This window comes from Globicephala melas, chromosome 6, assembly GCF_963455315.2.
Source record: "Globicephala melas chromosome 6, mGloMel1.2, whole genome shotgun sequence".
Lineage (NCBI taxonomy): Eukaryota > Metazoa > Chordata > Mammalia > Artiodactyla > Delphinidae > Globicephala > Globicephala melas.
In genome coordinates, this window is record NC_083319.1 from 94448522 (window position 1) to 94472516 (window position 23995).

Genomic DNA, 23995 nt, shown 5'->3' on the forward strand with positions numbered 1-23995 from the left:
TCTTCCAAAACTTGTGCTTCCTTACAAACTTAACTTATGCAACAGCAAAGCTTCATTATCACTCGATTCACTTATAATGAACACTTATAATGAACATTTACTTCACTAAAGCACAGTGTTGTTGTATTTTTATATTTTTGTATTTTTCCCCAGTGTATAGTTGTATCTTTCCCCACCTCACCATTCTTCTCAGACATGATAATTGCTTGGTGGAAAATTACTTTTTATGGATTTCTTTCCACCTTTGTATATTGATATTATATTGATAATAAAATATTAAGAAAATAATAGTAAAATAATTTTTCGTCTAATATTGTATAGTTTGCCATATTTTAAATTAATTTATTGCTTTATCTAAGGAGCCATAAAATCTTTTTTTCTTTCTGATCAAAAAATGCAATATTTCAGTTTCATTATTACATTTTTCAAATTTTTTTTTACATCTTGAAAGTGTGATTATCTCTGACAACTCTATTAGTGTATTTTTTGGGAAAATGTTTTATCTAATTTTGGTTTTACTCTGTTTTGGTAGAGTGAATATTGGGATAAAATCAATATTAAATATCTTACTGAACATTATTTGGCACTTCAACATTTTTCAAATAAGGGCTAAAGTTGCCTCTCTCTCTCTCTCTCTATATATATATATACATATATATATATATATATATATATATATAAAAATCACTGTAAATTTGATAGCTACAAATGCAGACTGATAAAGTGCGTTTTACTGATGACTTAACCAGGATAAAATTCTTGATGGCAGCATGTTTCCAAAATAATGAACAATTCTTAGTAAAGTACCAAATGAAACAATGTGTAATCTTCCCTTGATTTATGTGGTAGATCCATTTCTAGAAAGTTCAATGCTATCACAATTGTGCCAAAACATTACATTTATTATACATAAAATGGTGTTAGGGTCTAGACTCAGGTTTTCCAGCTTCATCATTTTCACTGGAACATTCAAGAGTAATTTGGGACACAGCATGGGTTTCTGAGGTACAGAAATGTATATTCTAGATTTTGAAGATTTCTAGATGTTGTGGCCTATCTCGAATCTCAATCCTCATTCTCTAAATGACCAGTAAAGTTCCAAATTTTGCATAAGAGGTGATATAGCCTCAGATGGGAACCCTTAATATCACGCAATCCTCTTAGCAACACCAGAGGTAATTAGTGCCCAAAATTACAGAAAAGGAAACTGAGGTTCAGAATGGAAATTATGGCCTATTACAGTTTCACAGCTAACATATGAGAGAGCTTGGATTAAAGTTCAGGCTTGTCCACTTCAGAGCCAAGTCTTTTCCACTAGGTCACACTGGAGTCAATCGCTTTGGGCTGAATGAATAGACAAACAGGTGAATAAGAAAATAATTAATGAATAAATGACTCAAAATTTGACCTTACAGATCTCTTGCCACCCAAACTCCCCTTACAGGGAAGGACTGAGGTCCACACCAGCTACCTTTTTACTCTGTGATTTAGGGAAGATATATCCATACTCCAAGGTGATTTCACATTTTTTGAATCTAGCATGTTCTCTTGGATGAACTCAACACTACTAGAGGCAAAATCACTGCTATTTTAATTACACAAGTCTTGATTGCTTCCTTGTATTTTGTGAAACAATGATGAGTCACATGGATATTGCAGAACCATGATTTTTCTGGCCATGATATTTGGAAAATTAAGCAGTTTGAGCTATATTTTGCAAATGTGTTCTTTTAATATTCAGAAACTGCATCATTTACCATAAAGTCAGTTTCTACTCAACTCTTCAATATCAAAATGATAAAGTTAAAATATAAATTAAATGAGTTTGATGGACAGATTGGGCAACTCATCATAAAACACTGAATTAATTTTGTAAAGTGATAAAACTGACAATGAGATTTCACATGAAATACGATGGGATGACATATCACAGCATTTGAAAATTTTCAGAGGAAGATTTTAAAAGTGGTTTCTAATTGACAATGTGTGAAAATTTAATCAAATATTGTTACTAAATACTATTACTTCCCTCTTTAAAAGAAGGCATCAAGCACTCTAATATTTTGCATGTCAGTCTTATTTAATCCTTATGATGCATACATTATTGTTCCAATTTTACAAAGGATGAAAGTGAGGCTGAGAAAGATGAAATAAATTGCAGGATCCAGGTTCACAAAGCTAGGCATGATCATCAAATCCAGGCATATCTTGCTGCAAAGGCTAAATCTCAAAGTTACACTGTATCATTTATTTATGGACTATGCATAGTGTGCCACCCATTGTGTGTGCTAAGGGCTAGCTAAGGAGGCTATTAAGAGTATGATGTATTTATGTAACCCAAATGTCCCTGCATTAATCAAACTGTCACTATAAAACAAAGCTATACCTTTCTTTGTATGGGCTTCCTCCTCCTTCTAACCTAATGATTTCTTGCAGTGGGGCTCTGACTGCAACCTAGGGAATCTAGAGTCAGAGACGGTCTAGAGAGTGTTGACTCGTGAGCCATGGGGAAGTTGTTACCTCTGGGAAGTCGTCAGGACAAAAGGAATCTGAATGTTTCCTCTGGACCAGATGTTCTGTACAGGCAGAAGAGAGCCAGCTGGGGCCCTCTTAGGGTCTGCCCATGAGGGCCAGCTAGGAGGGAAGGCAGGTCACAGCAGAGAGAGACTACAGATGGCTGGGGACTGGGGAGCAGAGAGGAGGTACATGGTGAGCCACGGGAGTTGGCAGCTCTCAAAGAAAGGAGCTGCAGGTGACAGGTCAGTTGAGACTGAGCACCAGCGCACTGTCAAAGAAAAACTGACCCCAATCCAGGCCACATGAACTGAAGAATCTCCAAGCCAAATACTGCCCAAATTCCTGGCCCACAAAATCATGAACTATAATAAAACTGTGGTTATTTTAAGCCCTTATCTCCTGGGATGCTTTGTTATGCAGCAAACAGGCTCCTTAGGAAAAATCAAAGACACTCATTAGAGATGAAGTTAGTTTAAAACATCCTCAAACACAGAGAGTTCAAACCCAGATAAAGACAGGACCAATCAAGAAACAATTTCCCTGTACCCTTTAGTCTTCCCCATCTTTAAGGAGAGGGAGGATTAGCACAGAGAGAAGGAACCCAGCCTCTTTCCCAGAATGTGGACTGTCTAGTCAGCAGTAGGTATTGATGTTTTAGTTACATGCTACTGAGAACTTTAATTATTGATCAGAGGATTTTGTGGTACCCAAGAAAGAGCAAATTTATGGGCCTGCTCAAGCTTTCAAAGACAAAAACTAGTTCCAGAAAATAAATGTTAAAAGACAAGATATTTTATAATTGCATACCATATGTTATACTATTTTCACATACCAAAGGATCAGAGAAAATTCTTTCAATTCCTTTAGTTATATCTTCTAATATTCAAATATGTTTCATCTAAATACGGCAACTGCTTGAGAGACTCCAGGCAGAATGGCCCAGCTGAATTCAATGAGAGAAAAGCTGAATGAATGGCAGAGATATCAGAAATTATATCAATCAATCATTGAGCTGACTTTATGTGGCAAAAATCTATCTCTGAACTTGTATTACATGGAGAAATAAACCCAAATGTGTTTCAGTCTATGTGAACACATTTTATGGAATTTGTAACCAAATGCATTTATAAATGACAAATTTATTTATTCATCCCTTTATTCATTTATCAAGTAGCTATCAAGTACCCCCTTTAAGGTGGTCATTCCAATACCGGGAGGAAACAGTAAGCAAGACAAAGTGCCTGCTGAAACATTATAGTGGAGAAACAAAGAGAAACAAGAAAACATATGAAGAAGCATGATCATTTCAGACAATAACCTTACTATGGAGAAAATAAAGCAAGCAAAAGGAGGGAAAAGAAAGAAGAAAGAAAGAAAGAAAGAAAGAAAGAAAGAAAGAAAGAAAGAAAGAAAGAAAGAAAGAAAGAAAGAAAGAAAGAAAGAAAGAAAGAAAGAAGGAAGGAAGGAAGGAAAGAGAGAGAGAAAGAAAAAGAAAGAAAGAAGAAAGAAAGAAAGAAAAAGGAAGAAAGAAAGAAAGAAAGAGAAAAAGAAAGGAAGAAAGGGAGGAAGGAAGGAAGGGAGGAAGCAACTGGGATTATTTTAATTGCAATGGACAGGAAATGACTTCTTTAGGGGATCAACTTGACCACACATCTGAAGGATCAAGGTGTGGGACATAAGAAGATCCTAGTCAGAGAAGACGAAAGGAGGGGAAACATTGATGCAGAGTCCTGAGACAGAAAGCAGCATAGAGGAGCAGCAGGAAGGAAGGGGCTGCTGTCGCTGAGAGCAGCAAGGAACATTCAGAGCTGAAGATGTTGGAATCTCTCTATCTATTTGTATCATCTTTAATTTCTTTCATCAGTGTCATAATTTTCTGCATACAGGTCTTTTGTCTCCTTAGGTAGGTATATTCCTAGGTATTTTATTCTTTTTGTTGCAATGGTAAATGGGAATGTTTCCTTAATTTCTCTTTCAGATTTTTCATCATTAGTGTATAGCAATGCAAGAGATTCCTCTGCATTAATTTTGTATCCTGCTACTTTACCAAACTCATTGATTAGTTCTAGTAGTTTTCTGGTAGCATCTTTAGGATTCTCTATGTATAGTATCATGTCATCTGCAAACACTGACAGCTTTACTTCTTCTTTTCTGATTTGGATTCCTTTTATTTCTTTTTCTTCTCTGATGGCTGTGATTAAAACTTCCAAAACTATGTTGAATACTAGTGGTGAGAGTGGGCAACATTGTCTTGTTCCTGATTTTAGTGGAAATGGTTTCAGTTTTTCACCATTGAGGATGATGTTGGCTCTGAGTTTGTCATATATGGCCTTTATTATGTTGAGGTAAGTTCCCTCTATGACTGCTTTCTGGAGGGTTTTTTTAATCATAAATTGGTGTTGAATTTTGTCGAAAGCTTTTTCTGCATCTATTGAGATGATCATATGGTTTTTCTCCTTCAATTTGTTAATATGGTGTATCACGTTGATTGATTTACGTATATTGAAGAATCCTTGCGTTCCTGGAATAAACCCCACTTGATCATGGTGTATGATCCTTTTAATGTGCTGTTGGATTCTGTTTGTTAGTATTTTGTTGAGGATTTTTGCATCTATGTTCATCAGTGATATTGGCCTATAGTTTTCTTTCTTTGTGATATCTTTGTCTGGTTTTGGTATCAGGGTGATGGTGGCCTCGTACAATGAGTTTGGGAGTGTTCCTCACTCTGCTATAATTTGGACGAATTTGAGAAGGATAGGTGTTAGCTCTTCTCTGAATGTTAGAATTCACCTGTGAAGCCATCTGATCCTGAGTTTTGTTTGTTGGAAGATTTTTAATCACAGTTTCAATTTCAGTGCTTGTGATTGGTCTGTTCATATTTTCTATTTCTTCCAGGTTCAGTCTTGGAAGGTTGTGCATTTCTAAGAATTTGTATATTTCTTCCAGGTTGTCCATTTTATTGGCATATGGATATACCATGTTCTTGGATTGGAAGAATCAACATTGTGAAAATGACTATACTACCCAAAGCAATCTACAGATTCAATGTAATCTCTATCAAACTACCAATGGCATTTTTCAAAGAACTAGAACAAAAAATTTCACAATTTGTGTGGAAACACAACAGACCCCGAATAACAAAAGCAATCTTGAGGAAGAAAAATGGAGCTGGAGGAATCAGACTCCCTGACTTCAAACTAGAGTACAAAGATACAGTAATCAAGACAGTATGGTACTGGCACAAAAACACAAATATAGATTGATGGAACAGGACAGAAAGCCCAGAGATAAACCCAGGCACATATGGTCACCTTATCTTTGGTAAAGAAGGCAAGAATATACAGTGGAGAAAAGACAGCCTCTTCAATAAATGGTGATGGGAAAACTGGACAGCTACATGTAAAAGAATGAAATTAGAGCACTCCTTAACACCATACACAAAAATAAACTCAAAATAGATTAAAGACCTAAGTGTAAGGCCAGACACTATCAAACTCTTAGAGGAAAACATAGGCAGAACATTCTATAACATAAATCACAGCAAGATGCTTTTTGACCCACCTCCTAGAGAAATGGGAATAAAAACAAAAATAAATAAATGGGACCTAATGAAATTTAAAAGCTTTTTCACAGCAAGGGAAACCATAAACGAGATGAAAGGACAACCCTCAGAATGGGAGAAAATGTTTGCAAATGAAGCAACTGACAATGGATTAATCTCCCAAATTTACAAGCAGTTCATGCAGCTCAATATCAAAAAAAGAAACAAACAAATCCAAAAATGGGCAGAAGACCTAAATAGACATTTCTCCAGAGAAGATTGCCAACAAACACATGAAAGAATGCGAACGTCATTAATCATTAGAGAAATGCAAATCAAAACTACAAAGAGATATCATCTCACACAGTCAGAATGGTCATTATCAAAAAATCTACAAACAATAAATTCTGGAGAGGGTGTGGAGAAAAGAGAACTCTCTTAGACTGCTGGTGGGAATGTAAATTGATACAGCCACTATGGAGAACAGTATGGAGGTTCCTTAAAAAACTACAAATAGAACTACCATATGACCCAGCAATCCCACTACTGGGCATATAACCTGAGAAAACCATAATTCAAAAAGAGTCATGTACCACAATGTTCATTGCAGCTCTATTTACAATAGCCAGGTCCATAGTGTCCATAGACAGATGAATGGATAAAGAAGATATGGCACATGTATACAATGGAATATTACTCAGCCATAAAAAGAAACGAAATTGAGTTACTTGTAGTGAGATGGATGGACCTAGAGTCTGTCATACAGAGTGAAATAAGTCAGAAAGAGGAAAACAAATACCATATGCTAGCACATATATGGAATCTAAAAAAAAAACAAAGACAAAATGGTCATGAAGAACCTAGGGGCAAGACGGGAATAAAGATGCAGACCTACTAGAGAATGGATTTGAGGACACGGGGAGGGGGAAGGGTAAGCTGGAACAAAGTGAGAGAGTGGCATGGACATATATACACTACCAAGTATAAAATAGATAGCTAGTGGGAAGCAGCCGCAAAACACAGGTAGATCAGCTCAGTGCTTTGTGACCACCTAGAGAGGTGGGATAGGAAGGGTGGGAGGGAAGGAAACGCAAGAGGGAAGAGATATGGGGATATATGTATATGTATAACTGATTCACTTTGTTATAAAGCAGAAACTAACACACTATTTTAAAGCAATTATACTACAATAAAAACGTTAAAAAAAAAAGAAGGAATGTATGGGGAGGATATGGCCATCATAAAGGAAGTTTAGGAGAAGGAAGAAGACAGGGATTCTAAGTTAAATGGGCAGCAGGGTTGAGAACAAAACTTTCTTTAAACTAAAGGGAAGCTTTCTACAAGTTACAGCGAAGTTCTGCATATTTTTAGGTGCAGAGGAAAAGTAGCCAAATGCCAGGAGAGGTAGAAAAATGTGATATGAAACCTATCCATTTCTGTTTGGATGAAATCCTGAGAGATACACTCAAGGGGATAAAACCCACTGAAGGTATGAGATTTTCATGTTGAAGGTACAAGAGAGAACTCACCTTGTCACCATCATGTTTTTGTTGTTGTTGTTTATTTGCTTTCAAATAAAGTTCAGTGGTTACAAAAAAAAAAAAAAGAAGATGCTGAAATCCCAGTAAGGCAGGATTTTGGAGCTTCTCTCATGCATGATGGAAAGGTCTTATTTTTCTCTACCATCTGTCCACAAGCTCTGGGAAATCTTTATTTCCAGAATTGGGCACAGCACCTTGTACATATGAGAAGCTCCATAAATAGTTTTTTAACTAAAGATGTAATGTCTGCTTGCAGAGAGAGAAACAGAGATAACGGTCAATAGTCATTGATTCATTCATGCTCAGTAGAAAAAGTATTGTTTCATTCAGCATGTTGGAAAAGCAGAGAGAAATTGCCTCATTTGCCTGTAAGAAATTATATGGATGGATGCCTTGGTAGCCTCTAAGTACATCATCCGATAGCCTCTCCTGGAGGTCACAGAACAAAAGACTCACAGACCAAGTTATATGATTATTCAATCAATGTGAAATGTAGTGAAACATGAGAGGAGAGAAACAGGGCAGGTTAACACTGAGGATTGGGTACAAGTAGGGTGTGTGTGGGAGTACCCTTTATGCATCCTGGATTATATAATAACCACATGTTCCCTCTCTTCCTCTCTGTCTGTCTCCAGCACCAGCCTTCCTGGTCCCACAGTGTGTTTACAAGGACCAGAGTTAAGGTTTGAGCCAGGGAGCCCAACAGATGAAAGACACCTGGAGCCAACACACCCTTGTTCCATTGGTGAGATGCAGGGACAAGAATGCCTGACCATGGCTGTAGCTGCATTTCATCCAGGGAGCAGCTCTGGATTTAATTTGCCTTCCTTGACAAGGACACCAGGAGACAGAATATGTGTCACCAATGTGTGGTTGTTTAAAACCTTATAAATATTCAGTGCGACATGGACTTCATATATTTAGCGCATAATGAATATATACTGTTTCCGTGGTCCTGCCACCCCTTTCCATCTACATTCACACTCATATGCTACGCTCTTGCTGCATCTGATGAGCCTCATAGATTCTAACTCATCCATCTAGACTTGGACATGTAAAGTCCATCTCTCTCACTGGTCACTTGTCTTCGACTGTAGAAGTAGATATTTGCAAACAATATGACAACTGTTCTTTTCAGAGTTTGTTTGAAAATTGAACATGTTCAGGCATTACATCCTTTGTGAATAGGCCTTATATGTAAATATATTTTATTAAAGAAAGAAAACTCATCTGCAAATATTTTCAAGAAATAACCTTGTAACTTGCTTGGAAGCAGAGGCCCAGACTCATTATTTACATTATGAAACATCATTATCAAATGTTAACGCCTAAAGGAAGGTGTCTGGAACCATCCAGGAAAGAGCTCATGAGAAAAAGATAGAAACCATCACAAGGTCCCTGTGTCTGGAGTCATACAGTCCTGGATTTCAATCTTGGCTCTTCTACTGAAATAGTCCTCCTAAAACTGAGTTTCCCTGCCAAGTTTATAATTAACCTCTCTATCCAAAACTTTATTCTCTTCCTTGTTCTGCCCCCTGTTGCCCTCAGGATTGAGGAATATCAAAGAAAAATGGGGATTGAAAGCAAGCAGGACCCAGCCAGGGCCTTCCCAGGTACAAAAGTCCCTCTCAGTCCCCTGTTTCTTATTTATAGAAAGCTTTAGTCTCCTAGGCCTTCCCTGAGTTCCAAACAGCAGACACAAGAAATTAACAATTAGAGAACTGAGGGAATGCAGAAACAAAGGAAAAACATTCAAGCAAGAAAAGTAATTTTAACTTAAACAGTAGTTCAGTAATAAAACAGAGTCCTAGTTCCTCCTCAAGGGATATACATAATAATTTGACCCGTATCTTTGAGTTGAAACTAAACCCATATCATCTGTAGAAACTAAGACCCCCACACAAGTGGAGGATGGTGATTACATGCTGACCACAAGCACATAGACTCCAGACTGGCTGGATCAAGAAGGTTGATGATTAAGATTCCAAAACATCACCCTGTTACCTCACTACCAACCAATCAGAAGAAATTCCATGAGCTGGTCATGCACCCTGCAACATTCACCCCTAATGTTGCCTTTAAAAAACCTTCCTGAAAGCCATCAGGGAGTTTGGGTCTTTTGAGCACAAGTTGCCTATTCTCTTTGCTTGGTGCCCTGCAATAATCCTGTAATTTCCTTCACCACAACCTGGTGTCAGTAGATTTGCTTTGTTCCTTGTCAGGCAAGTGGACCCAAGTTTGGTTCAGTAACAATACCTATCAGCTATATTCTTCATCAACTAAGAATGTTAACTGAAGGATCAAATGAGTGTTAGAGTAACTAACTCCAGCTTAGTATCAGAGACACACCACTGAACAAGATCCAGTCACTGGCTCAGAGTGAGCAAGAAAATTAACTTGCCTCTGTGGCCCATTGTGCAACGAGAATCATAGCACCACCATCTGCTTGGGCTCAGCACTGAATAAAATGATTGGTGTGAAGAACCGAGGCCCACTGTAGACGCCTAATAAGCCATGACTCTTGGGTTGTATTTTGCTTGAAGGAGAAAAAAAAATACAGAAATTCAATAATTTCCAGATTTAACAACTTTCTCTGAAGAATATCCTCTCTTCTCTTCTCCTTCCAGCCCTATTTTTCACTTTGGTCATTTAAAATTTATTTGTACATCTGTTAATAAAGTCTTTGGTGAATATCTATATGGAAATCTCTGTGGACAGGGAATTACCTTGACAATATGAGCAGCCACAGAAGAGCAGCTCAAGTCAGAAGCTTCTCCACGTATCAATTCCAAAACTTTGAATTATCCCTGATAGTATCTTTAAGGGGAAAAACAATAGCCTTTCATGAGAGCAGCTGGAAAACTGGTTATTGATTGTAAATCAATTTATAGACACAAAGCCTAAGGGGATAACTTATGGAAAAGAAGGGGTAAACTTGTGCTTAAGTGTATATGAGTAACATTACATGTATAACATTATGGATTATATTAGATATGTGTGCACTGTATATGAGACCATAATCTAGCTGGTCACACAAGATTTCATTAGATGCATAGTCAAAACTACCAACCAAAGGATTGTGGAAGCCAATGAGCCTTCTCTAACCTAGGGCATGAAGAGTACTCCTTCCAACTTTGACCTGCACCAATGATTACAAATGACCTTGCTATGAATGTTTTTTAGGTGCACCATGTGCATTACAATTCACCAGAGCCCCTTCCCCCCCCATCACCTTTGCCTTACACCTGGCCACTTTACAAACTGTTGATTCACTACTGACCTTTCCAGACATTTCGGCTGGTGAATTTTTTGTCTTCTACATCATGGTTTCCAGAACCATGTTCACTCTTCCAAAGAGTCCTCCAATTTTATTAATTTCCTCATAAAATATATCATGTAAGCATTTTGATTTCTTTTTTTGACAATCTAAGAACAACAAGGTTCAAATAAGAGAATCGAACAATGTGTGAGTAATAAATCTATTTAACATTCTTTCCAAAATCACATGGGCTCCTAACAGACCTGTGATGGGTGGCGACCTCCAATTGTGTCTTCTGCTGAGAGAGGGCATCCTCATGACACTCTGAAAGCCAAATTTGGGGACTTTTAGTATAAAATGACAGCATGAAGTGAGAAATCAAAACCTACATCTCAGGAAACCTAAAATATTGAATGCTGGATGAGAAAAAAATAAAACCCAACTCCAACAACCACAGTGTAACAAAGGAAATGTCTGCTGTCCCAACACTGAGAGAGGTAGAAACTTCCAGGAATCCCTCAGGTTGGCATAATATCTTACCACAGTCTCCACCCTGCATCTGAAGGAAACATTAGAGAGGAAAGGTTAGATGCATAATTATGTCTGGGGCATGGGGGGAGGAGTCATGAATAATCCAAGTTGAGAAAGGCTGAGTAAGTGTGGGTTGGGCAGGGCTGAGAAATCACTAGAAAAAGTACCCCCAGGGAAAAGTTCCCCCAATCATTGCCATTTTCTCCCACAGCAGAGGTTACAAACAGAAAGGTCACAAAAGCAGAGTAACTAACTCCAAAAATCAAGTAGCAATTAGTCAAAGAGAAAATATATAGGAAAACCACCTAAGTCAGTGGGAAATGGGAGAAGAGAACTAGAAGAGGACCAAGTAAAATCCCTCCACTCCTTGTGGGCTTCCTTCAGGGGCTCCAAACCTGCTTCCATATGTCTTTTCAGCCTTCTGCTCCAAGTGGATCTGAGAGCATGCTGCAGAAGTAGGGGTACTGAGTAGATACGCAACGCAGCAGCCTCTCTGTCCCTAAAGACCGCCAGCACCAAGGAGAAAGAGCTGTCAGAAGCCTGAGAACTCCAGACCACAAGAAAGGCACTGAAGGGAATTCCCCCTGACAGGCTGAAGGAAGCTGGATGCACAACACTCCAGGAAGCTGGAGGAAAGTAAGCATAGCCCAGGCCACGCACACTGTCCCCTCCTGATACAGAAAACCTAGAGAGCTCAGTATCACTTCATGAAACCCTAGAGCTCCATGAGAAACAGAACAAGGTCTTAGAGGGGAGAGGGAAGGTATCAAAAAAAATCTGCCTGCACTGCATCAGGACAGAAGGATGATCAAGACAGACTACACACTTCAAGCACAAGCAATATGGAAAAAATAATTTGGTATTTACACAAATATAGTACAACATAAATAAATAAATGGTGCATCCACTATGGAGAACAGTATGGAGGTTCCTTAAGAAAACCAAAAATAGAGTTACCATATGATCCTACAAATCTACTACTGGACATAAATCCAGAAAAGACAAAAACTCTAATTCAAAATGTTACACGCACCACAGTGTTCATAGCAGCACTACTTACAATAGCCAGGACATGGAAGCAAACTAAGTGGCCATCAACTGATGAATGAGTAAAGAAGGCATGGTACATATACACAATGGAATATTACTTAACCATAAAAAAGGAGGAAATAATGCCATTTGCAGTAACATGGATGGACCTAGAGATTATCATACTAAGTGAAGTAAGCCAGGCAGAGAAAGACTAATATCATATGATATCACTTATATGTGGAATCTAAAAAAAATGATAGAAATGAGCTTATATACAAAACAGAAACAGACACACAGACATAGAAAACAAACTTACCAAAGGGGAGAGGGGTGGGGAGGGATAAATTAGGAGTTTGGGATTAACATATACACACTACTATATATAAAATAGGTAACCAACAAGGACCTACTGTATAGCACAGGGAACTATACTCAATATTTTGTAATAATCTATAAAGGAAAGAATCTGAAAAAGAATATATATATATATATATATATACACACACACACATATATATCACTTTGCTGTACACCTGAAACTAACACAACATTGTAAATCAACTATAGTTCAATTAAAATTAAATAAATTAAATAAAATATATTAGTCAAAATTAAATAAATGATTTTCAAAAAGAAAAAATGGAAGAAAGACAGAAGAAATATAGCATGAAATTGCACAAGTAAAGATCTTTCCAGAGGAAAAGGAGAAGCTTAGATCAAAATTTTGTTTCAAAGCATCCCAAATGCAAACTTGATAAATGGAATAATAAGGAGTAGAGCAAATTTACTGTAGAGCTAAGTTATTAATGAACAGGAAATGTTCGAGACCTTCTCTGTGAATGCAGATGGAAAAAGGCAGTCAGATGAATTCAGTTGAAGGGGAAATAACACTGATGGACAGCAGGCACATCTAATATAAGATCATGGTTGTCCACGCACAGGGACCCCTTCAGAGAAAAGAGGTAGTGCATTCAGAGATATAATAGAAAAGGATTTTCCTGAACCTGAGAAAGAACAGTCTGCAAACCTAAAGGGCAAACCATGACCCCCAAAACTGGCACAAAATTATCTACAAAAATGCAGAGACTAAAGTTTTAAATATAGTTACAAAAAGATAACCATTCTTCAGCCATCCTCGTAGGATAAAACAAAAAACTGACAAGGGCAAGGACAAGACAACAGTCTGCCTTGGATCTCCCCCAGAAAACAACAAAAGCATTTTGCATATTATAGTTGCTGCAGGGAAGAAACTAGAATCCAGGACATCACATGCAGGAAGCTGTGACTTAAGTATCTGTCATGAGGTAGAACAGCTCACATAGGAAATAATTCAAGAATATATTACCACGACTTGTTTTTTTGTTTTTTTCTTTAAAAACAGCTTGAATGTGGATATCTAAGTAATGAAAGAAGAACCAGTAAAAGGAGTGATAGCAAGGAGGAAAACATTTAAATAGAATGAGACAAATTTCTGAAGGCAATTTTCTTCCAGAAGGTACATTTTATGAACCTCAAAAAAGCAAAACTCACTCTAAAATCAACAAGAATCAGAGCAGGAAGAAGACAATGTCAGGACTGCCATTTCTTCATCTGTCACAGCACCAAGTAGGTAAGCCAAGAAAAGGAACCTCTGAATTTTACTTGGAGCTGTGAAGGAAACCACCAGAAAGACTAAAAATAAGAAGAAAACCAAGAAAAGTCTGGAGGTGGAAGGAAGAGAGAGGAAGTGGGAGAGTGGTAATTTTCTCTTAGTCATAACAGAGGCAACAGATGCTCTGTAAGAGTTCTAAATTCAGAAATAGAGGGCTAAGTGTGATATCAAGAATTATAAAAAGAACCACTACAAAACCCCAAAACAGAATCTATGACTTCTACATCACTAACAGATGGACCCACACGTACACATATTCATACATAAAACAATCCTAAAATTGCAAAGATAGGCTAAATAGCAAAAGATAGAAAAAAAAGAAGCTTAAAATCAGATGAGATATTAAGACCAAATATATGTTACATCAATATTGTAAAATAGGGAAATCTCATCTATAAAAATATAAATAAATTATAAAGTCAGATAGGAGAGACTAACTGTAAATGAACCCAATTAAGAAAAAAGAAAGTTAATAAAAGTGTACAAGATTAAGAATGATATGGGAGCCTTACCTTGAATGAAGGAGGAGGGAGGCAAGGTAATCAATGGAATCATAAGTGAAATCTTCAGGCAATGTGATGCAACAAATTTAAATTATTTGAGGAAAGAAGTGGTTTTCTAGAAAAATATAAAACATTCAAATCGACCCAAAAGTAAGACAAATTTTTATAGAGGAGAGAGGAAAGAGAACCACCTTTTATGCAAGGATGAGTCCTGTGGATCCATGCCTGGGTTTGGCTCACCTTTTTGGATACAGACAAGACATGGGCAAGGAAACAAGGCTTCTGATTTATTTTATAAGGTCAGCATAAATCCAATTCTGAAATATAGTGGTAGTACAGAAAATAATTATGAACGTAGATGTAAAAATTGTAACCAAAATATTGACATTGAGAGTGGAAGAAAACATGACAAGGACATATATTAAATGCCAAGATTAAGTAGCATCCTAAATAATGAAACCACAAAACAATTGACTGTAAGCCCACTGACTCATTAGTTTTCAACACTGTATGAGCAGTTCTAATAAAGATAACAAAACTTTTATAGCTTTTATAAACATTGGAATATAAGAGGTAAAACTGTTTCTCTTTGCTAACGATATGAGAACACCCTAGATAAGCCATGATACTCAAGGTGAAAATTTTGAATTTAGTGAACTGGGTGGACATGAATGAAAATAATAAGTTGTTTTTTTTTTTTTTTCAAAATAAGCAACTAGAAAAAGAAATGTGTGTGTGTGTATTATATTCACAACAAAATCTTTAAAACGTTTAAGAATACATTTAACAAGAATGCCACAAGGAGTATATATTAAAAAAAAACTATATAATGTTACAGAAGACTCAAAATAAGAAATGAACAAGAGGAAAGGGTAAAAATGCTTGTTTTCAAAAACATACCAATTTTACAAAAATTAATACAAAAAGAAGCTAAATTCTAAAGTAGAGCTTCTACTTTCCAATAATGGTAGGCAAGGTCATTTAGAGCAATCATTCCACAGAAACCAATTTTTTAAAGTGGGTAAGATTTTTTTTTTAATTTTCTTAAAAATGTTTAAATTCCCTAAGAACTTAAGGGGGAAAACTGAAAGGACATGGAATTCAGAGATGTCAGCACACAAATGTAGGAGACATGCAGGGGCTGAGGTAGACGTGAACATCGAGGTGTGTGTGCAGGCGGACATGGGTGTAAATGCAGACACAGTCACAGACACAGAGGTAGACAGGAATGATGTGTGTGTGTAGCATGGGGTAAATCCAGACGATAAACAGTACTGCACTGTCATCATGGGTTCTCTGTGTGGGGAGAAGGACCTGATCTGGATGGAAGGGAATTAGGGGAAGAGAAGAACTAGTCCACAGATATGGCGGGAGGGGACTAAAAAATCACAGTGATTCATGAAGCTTGTTCCTGTGTGTAAAATTATGCATGTATGTTTATATGTAAGTAAAGTGAAGTCAGTTAATGCCACAGAGGAAATAAATCAATACTCAACAGTATGTTATTTCTTACTGGCAGTTCTACCAAAGTTTATAAACAAAAGATACAGGAAGGTGGAAGGCGGAAGATGGCGGAAGAGTAAGACGCGGAGATCACCTTCCTCCCGACAGATACACCAGAAATACATCTACACGTGGAACAACTCCTACAGAACACCTACTGAAGGCTGGCAGAAGACCTCAGACCTCCCAAAAGGCAAGAAACTCCCCACGTACCTGGGTAGGGCAAAAGAAAAAAACAGAGACAAAAGAATAGGGACGGCACCTGCACCAGTGGGAGGGAGCTGTGAAGGAGGAGAAGTTTCCACACTCTAGGAAGCCCCTTCGCGGGCGGAGACTGCGGGAGGCGGAGGGGGGAGCTTCGAAGCTGCGGAGTGCACAGCAACGGGTGCGGAGGGCAAAGCGGGGAGATTCCCGCACAGAGGATCGGTGCCGACCGGCACTCACCAGCCCGAGAGGCTTGTCTGCTCACCCGCCGGGGCGGGCGGGGCTGAGAGCTGAGGCCGGAGCGCAGGGAGAGGACTGGGGTTGGCGGCTTGAACATAGCCTGAAGGGGTTAGTGCACCACAGCTAGCCGGGAGGGAGTCCGGGGAAAAGCCTGCACCAGCAGAAGAGGCAGGAGACTTTTCCTTCCCTCTTTGTTTCCTGGGGCGTGAGGAGAGGGGTTTAAGAACGCTGCTTAAAGGAACTCCAGAGACGGGCGCGAGCCGCGGCTAAAAGCGCGAACCCCAGAGACGGGCGCGAGCCGCGGCTGAAAGCGCGGAATCCAGAGACGGGCGCGAGCCGCGGCTGAGGGCGCGGACTCCAGAGACGGGCGCAAGCCGCGGCTAAAAGCGCGGACCCCAGAGGCGGGCGGGAGACGTTAAGGCTGCTGCTGCCGCCACCAAGGGGCCTGTGTGCGAGCACAGGTCACTCTCCACACCCCTCTTCCGCGGAGCCTGTGCAGCCCGCCACTGCCGGGTTCCCGGGATCCAGGGACAACTTCCCCGGGAGAGCGCACAGCGCGCCTCAGGCTGGTGCAAAGTCACGCCGGCCTTTGCCACCGCAGGCCCGCCCCGCACTCTGTGCCCCTCCGTCCCCGCCGGCCTGAGTGCGCCAGAGCCCCCAATCAGCGGCTCTTTTAACCCCATCCTGTCTGAGCAAAAAACAGACGCCCTCCAGCGATCTACACGCAGTGGCAGGGCCAAATCCAAAGCTTAGCCCTGGGAGCTCTGAGAACAAAGAAGAGAAAGGGAAATCCCTCCCAGCAGCCTCAGAAACAGCGGATTAAAGCTCCACAATCAACTTGATGTACCCTGCATCTGTGGAATACCTGAATAGACAACCAATCGTCCCAAATTAAGGAAGTGGACTTTAGGAGCAAGATCTATGATTTTTTTCCCCTTTCCTCTTTTTGTGAATGTGTATGTGTATGCTTCTGTGTGAGATCTTGTCTGTATAGTCTTGCTTCCACCATTTGTCCTAGGGTTCTATCCGTCCATGTTTTTTTTTTAATTTTTTTCTTAATAATTAATTTTAATAACCTTATTATACTTTACCTTCGTTCTTTCTTTCTTTCTTTCCGTCCTTCCTTCCCTCCTTTAGACAACGAATCATCCCAAATTGAGGAGGTGGTATCTGACAGCAAGATTTAGGATTTTTCCCCATTTACCTCTTTTAGTGAGGGTGTATGTGTATGCTTCTGTGTAAGATTTTGTCTGTATAGCTTTGCTTCCAACATTTGTCCTAGGTTCTTTCCGTCCCTTTTTTTTTTTTTCTTCTAAATAAGAAGTTTGTAATTCAATACTTTATTATACTGTATTTTATTTTTACTGTATCTTCTTTCTTCCTGTCTTTTTTCCTTCTTTCCCTCCTTCCTTCCTTCCTCCCTCCCTCCCTCCCTCCTTTCTTTCCTTCTTGCCTTCTTTCCTTCTTTGCTTCTTTCTTTCTTTCTTCCTTCCTTCCTAACCTCCTTTCCTTCTTTCTTTCCTCATACTTCTACTAATTCCCTCTACTTTTTCTCACTTTTATCCTGAGCCTGTGGATGAAAAGCTTTTGGTGCTCCAGCCAGGAGGCAGGGCTCTGCCTCTGAGGTAGGACAGCCAACTGCAGGACACTGATCAACAAGAGACCTCCCAGCTCCACATAATATCAAATGGCAAAAATCTCCCAGAGACCTCCATCTTAACACCAGCACCCAGCTTCACTCAACGACCAGCAAGCCACAGTGCTGGAAAACCTATGCCAAACAACTAGCAAAACAGGAACACAACCCCACCCATTAGCAGAGAGGCTGCCTAAAATCATAATAAGGCCACAGACACCCCCAAACACACCACCAGACGTGAACCTGCCCACTAGAGAGACAAGATCTAGCCTCATCCACCACAACACAGGCACTAGCCCCCTCCACCAGGAAGCCTACACAACCCACTGAACCAACCTTAGCCACTAGAGACAGACATCAAAAACAGGAGGAACCACAAACCTGCAGCCTGCAAAAAGGAGACCCCAAACACAGTAAGATAAGCAAAATGAGAAGACAGAAAAACACACAGCAGATAAAGGAGCAAGATAAAAATGCACCAGACCTAACAAATGAAGAGGAAATAGGCAGTCTACCTGAAAGAGAATTCAGAATAATGATAGTAAGGTTGATCCGAAATCTTGGAGATAGAATGGACAATAGATTGGACAAAATGCAAGAATCAGTTAACAAGGACCTAGAAGAACTAAAGATGAAACAAGCAACGATGAACAACACAATAAATGAAATTAAAAGTACTCTAGATGGGATCAATAGCAGAATAACTGAGGCAGAAGAACGGATAAGTGACCTGGAAGATAAAATAGTGGAAATAACTACTGCAGAGCAGAATAAAGAAAAAAGAATGAAAAGAACTGAGGACAGTCTCAGAGACCTCTGGGACAACATTAAACGCACCAACATTCGAATTATAGGGGTTCCAGAAGAAGAAGAGAAAAAGAAAGGGACTGAGAAGATATTTGAAGAGATTATAGTTGAAAACTTCCCTAATATGGGAAAGGAAATAGTTAATCAAGTCCAGGAAGCACAGAGAGTCCCATACAAGATAAATACAAGGAGAAATACGCCAAGACACATATTAATCAAACTGTCAAAAATTAAATACAAAGAAAGCATATTAAAAGCAGCAAGGGAAAAACAACAAATAACACATAAGGGAATCCCCATAAGGTTAACAGCTGATCTCTCAGCAGAAACCCTACAAGCCAGAAGGGAGTGGCAGGACATACTGAAAGTGATGAAGGAGAAAAACATGCAGCCAAGACTACTCTACCCAGCAAGGATCTCATTCAGATTTGATGGAGAAATTAAAACCTTTACAGACAAGCAAAAGCTGAGAGAGTTCAGCACCACCAAACCAGCTTTACAACAAATGCTAAAGGATCTTCTCTAGGCAAGAAACACAAGAGAAGGAAAAGACCTATAATAACGAACCCAAAACAATTTAGAAAATGGGAATAGGAACATACATATCAATAATTACCTTAAATGTAAATGGACTAAATGCTCCCACCAAAAGACACAGATTAGCTGAATGGATACAAAAACAAAACCCTTATATATGCTGTCTACAAGAGACCCACTTCAGACCTAGAGACACATACAGACTGAAAGTAAGGGGATGGAAAAAGATATTCCATGCAAATGGAAGCCAAAAGAAAGCTGGAGTAGCAATTCTCATATCAGACAAAATAGACTTTAAAATAAGGACTATTAAAAGAGACAAAGAAGGACACTACATAATGATCAAGGGATCGATCCAAGAAGAAGATATAACAATTGTAAATATTTATGCACCCAACATAGGAGCACCTCAATACATAAGGCAAATACTAACAGCCATAAAAGGGGAAATCGACAGTAACACATTCATAGTAGGGGACTTAAACACCCCACTTTCACCCATGGACAGATCATCCAAAATGAAAATAAATAAGGAAACACAAGCTTTAAATGATACATTAAACAAGATGGACTTAATTGATATTTATAGGACACTCCATCCAAAAACAACAGAATACACATTTTTCTCAAGTGCTCATGGAACATTCTCCAGGATAGATCATATCTTAGGTCACAAATCAAGCCTTGGTAAATTTAAGAAAATTGAAATTGTATCAAGTATCTTTTCTGACCACAACGCCATGAGACTAGATATCAATTACAGGAAAAGATCTGTAAAAAATACAAACACATGGAGGCTAAACAATACACTACTTAATAATGAAGAGATCACTGAAGAAATCAAAGAGGAAATCAAAAAATACCTAGAAACAAATGACAATGGAGACACAACGACCCAAAACCTGTGGGATGCAGCAAAAGCAGTTCTAAGGGGGAAGTTTATAGCAATACAAGCCCACCTTAAGAAGCAGGAAATATCTCGAATAAACAACCTAACCTTGCACCTCAAGCAATTAGAGAAAGAAGAACAAAAAAACCCCAAAGCTAGCAGAAGGAAAGAAATCATAAAAATCAGATCAGAAATAAATGAAAAAGAAATGAAGGAAACAATAGCAAAGATCAATAAAACTAAAAGCTGGTTCTTTGAGAAGATAAACAAAATAGATAAACCACTAGCCAGACTCATCAAGAAAAAAAGGGAGAAGACTCAAATCAATAGAATTAGAAATGAAAAAGGAGAGGTAACAACTGACACTGCAGAGATAAAAGAGATCATGAGAGATTACTACAAGCAACTCTATGCCAATAAAATGGACAATCTGGAAGAAATGGACAAATTCTTAGAAATGCACAACCTGCCAAGACTGAATCAGGAAGAAATAGAAAATATGAACAGACCAATCACAAGCACTGAAATTGAAACTGTGATTAAAAATCTTCCAACAAAGAAAAGCCCAGGACCAGATGGCTTCACAGGCGAATTCTATCAAACATTTAGAGAAGAGCTAACACCTATCCTTCTCAAACTCTTCCAAAATATAGCAGAGGGAGGACCACTCCCTAACTCCTTCTACGAGGCCACCATCACCTTGATACCAAAACCAGACAAGGATGTCACAAAGAAAGAAAACTACAGGCCAATATCACTGATGAACATAGATGCAAAAATCCTCAACAAAATACTAGCAAACAGAATCCAACAGCACATTAAAAGGATCATACACCATGATCAAGTGGGGTTTATTCCAGGAATGCAAGGATTCTTCAATATACGCAAATCTATCAATGTGATACACCATATTAACAAATTGAAGGAGAAAAACCATATGATCATCTCAATAGATGCAGAGAAAGCTTTTGACAAAATTCAACACCCATTTATGATAAAAACCCTGCAGAAAGTAGGCGTAGAGGGAACTTTCCTCAACATAATAAAGGCCATATATGACAAGCCCACAGCAAACATCATCCTCAATGGTGAAAAACTGAAAGCATTTCCACTAAGATCAGGAACAAGACAAGGTTGCCCACTCTCACCACTATTATTCAACATTGTTTTGGAAGTTTTAGCCACAGCAATCAGAGAAGAAAAGGAAATAAAAGGAATCCAAATTGGAAAAGAAGAAGTAAAGCTGTCACTGTTTGCAGATGACATGATCCTATACATAGAGAACCCTAAAGATGCTACCAGAAAACTACTAGAGCTAATCAATGAATTTGGTAAAGTGGCAGGATACAAAATTAATGCACAGAAATCTCTGGCATTCCTATATACTAATGATGAAAAATCTGAAAGTGAAATCAAGAAAACACTCCCATTTACCATTGCAACAAAAAGAATAAAATATCTAGGAATAAACCTACCTAAGGAGACAAAAGACCTGTATGCAGAAAATTATAAGACACTGATGAAAGAAATTAAAGATGATATAAATAGATGGAGAGATATACCATGTTCTTGGATTGGAAGAATCAACATTGTGAAAATGACTCTACTACCCAAAGCAATCTATAGATTCAATGCAATCCCTATCAAACTACCACTGGCATTTTTCACAGAACTAGAACAAAAACTTTCACAATTTGTATGGAAACACAAAAGACCCCGAATAGCCAAAGCAATCTTGAGAACGAAAGAAGGAACTGGAGGCATCAGGCTCCCTGACTTCAGACTATACTACAAAGCTACAGTCATCAAGACGGTATGGTACTGGCACAAAAACAGAAAGATAGATCAATGGAACAGGATAGAAAGCCCAGAGATAAACCCATGCACATATGGACACCTTATCTTTGATAAAGGTGGCAGTAATGTACAATGGAGAAAGGACACCCTCTTCAATAAGTGGTGCTGGGAAAACTGGACAGGTACATGTAAAAGTATGAGATTAGATCACTCCCTAACACCATACACAAAAATAAGCTCAAAATGGATTAAAGACCTAAATGTAAGGCCAGAAACTATCAAACTCTTAGAGGAAAACATAGGCAGAACACTCTATGACATAAATCAAAGCAAGATCCTTTCTGACCCACCTCCTAGAGTAATGGAAATAAAAACAAAAATAAACAAATGGGACCTAATGAAACTTCAAAGCTTTTGCACAGCAAAGGAAACCGTAAACAAGACCAAAAGACAACCCTCAGAATGGGAGAAAATATTTGCAAATGAAGCAACCGACAAAGGATTAATCTCCAAAATTTACAAGCAGCTTATGCAGCTCAATAACAAGAAAACAAACAACCCAATCCAAAAATGGGCAGAAGACCTAAATAGACATTTCTCCAAAGAAGATATACAGACTGCCAACAAACACATGAAAGAATGCTCAACATCATTAATCATTAGAGAAATGCAAATCAAAACTACAATGAGGTATCATCTCACACCAGTCAGAATGGCCATCATCAAAAAATCTAGAAACAATAAATGCTGGAGAGGGTGTGGACAAAAGGGAACACTCTTGCACTGCTGGTGGGAATGTGAATTGGTTCAGCCACTATGGAGAACAGTATGGAGGTTCCTTAAAAAACTACAAATAGAACTACCATATGACCCAGCAATCCCACTACTGGGCATATACCCTGAGAAAACCAAAATTCAAAAAGAGTCATGTACCAAAATGTTCATTGCAGCTCTATTTACAATAGCCCGGAGATGGAAACAACCTAAGTGCCCGTCATCGGATGAATGGATAAAGAAGATGTGGCACATATATACAATGGAATATTACTCAGCCATAAAAAGAAACGAAATTGAGCTATTTGTAATGAGGTGGATAGACCTAGAGTCTGTCATACAGAGTGAAGTAAGTCAGAAAGAAAAAGACAAATACCGTATGCTAACACATATATATGGAATTTAAGAAAAAAATGTCATGAAGAACCTAGGGGTAAAGCAGGAATAAAGACACAGACCTCTTAGAGAACGGACTTGAGGTTATGGGGAAGGGGAAGGGTGAGCTGTGACAGGGCGAGAGAGAGTCATGGGCATATACACACTAACAAACGCAGTAAGGTAGATAGCTAGTGGGAAGCAGCCGCATGGCACAGGGATATTGGCTCGGTGCTTTGTGACAGCCTGGAGGGTGGGATGGGGAGGGTGGGAGGGAGGGAGACGCAACAGGGAAGACATATGGGAACATATGTTTATGTATGACTGATTCACTTTGTTATAAAGCAGAAACTAACACACCATTGTAAAGCAATTATACCCCAATAAAGATGTTAAAAAAAAAAAAAAAAAAAAAAAGATACAGGAACACATAGTAGATAAATCCCAAGAAAAAAGAAGTAGGGTTTGTGACGTTAAAATCTGATAAGCTTGGACTCAAGGCAGAAGTTGTTAAACAAGGTAAAGAATCATGACAAAAGTTATGCTCAGTAATAAAGCCACTCTCGTAACTCTTCAGGGACAAGAAATGCAGGGGAGATTGATTTAAGCACAACAGTAAGAGAGTTGGGGAGACCAAAAATGTCAGACCTTGTGT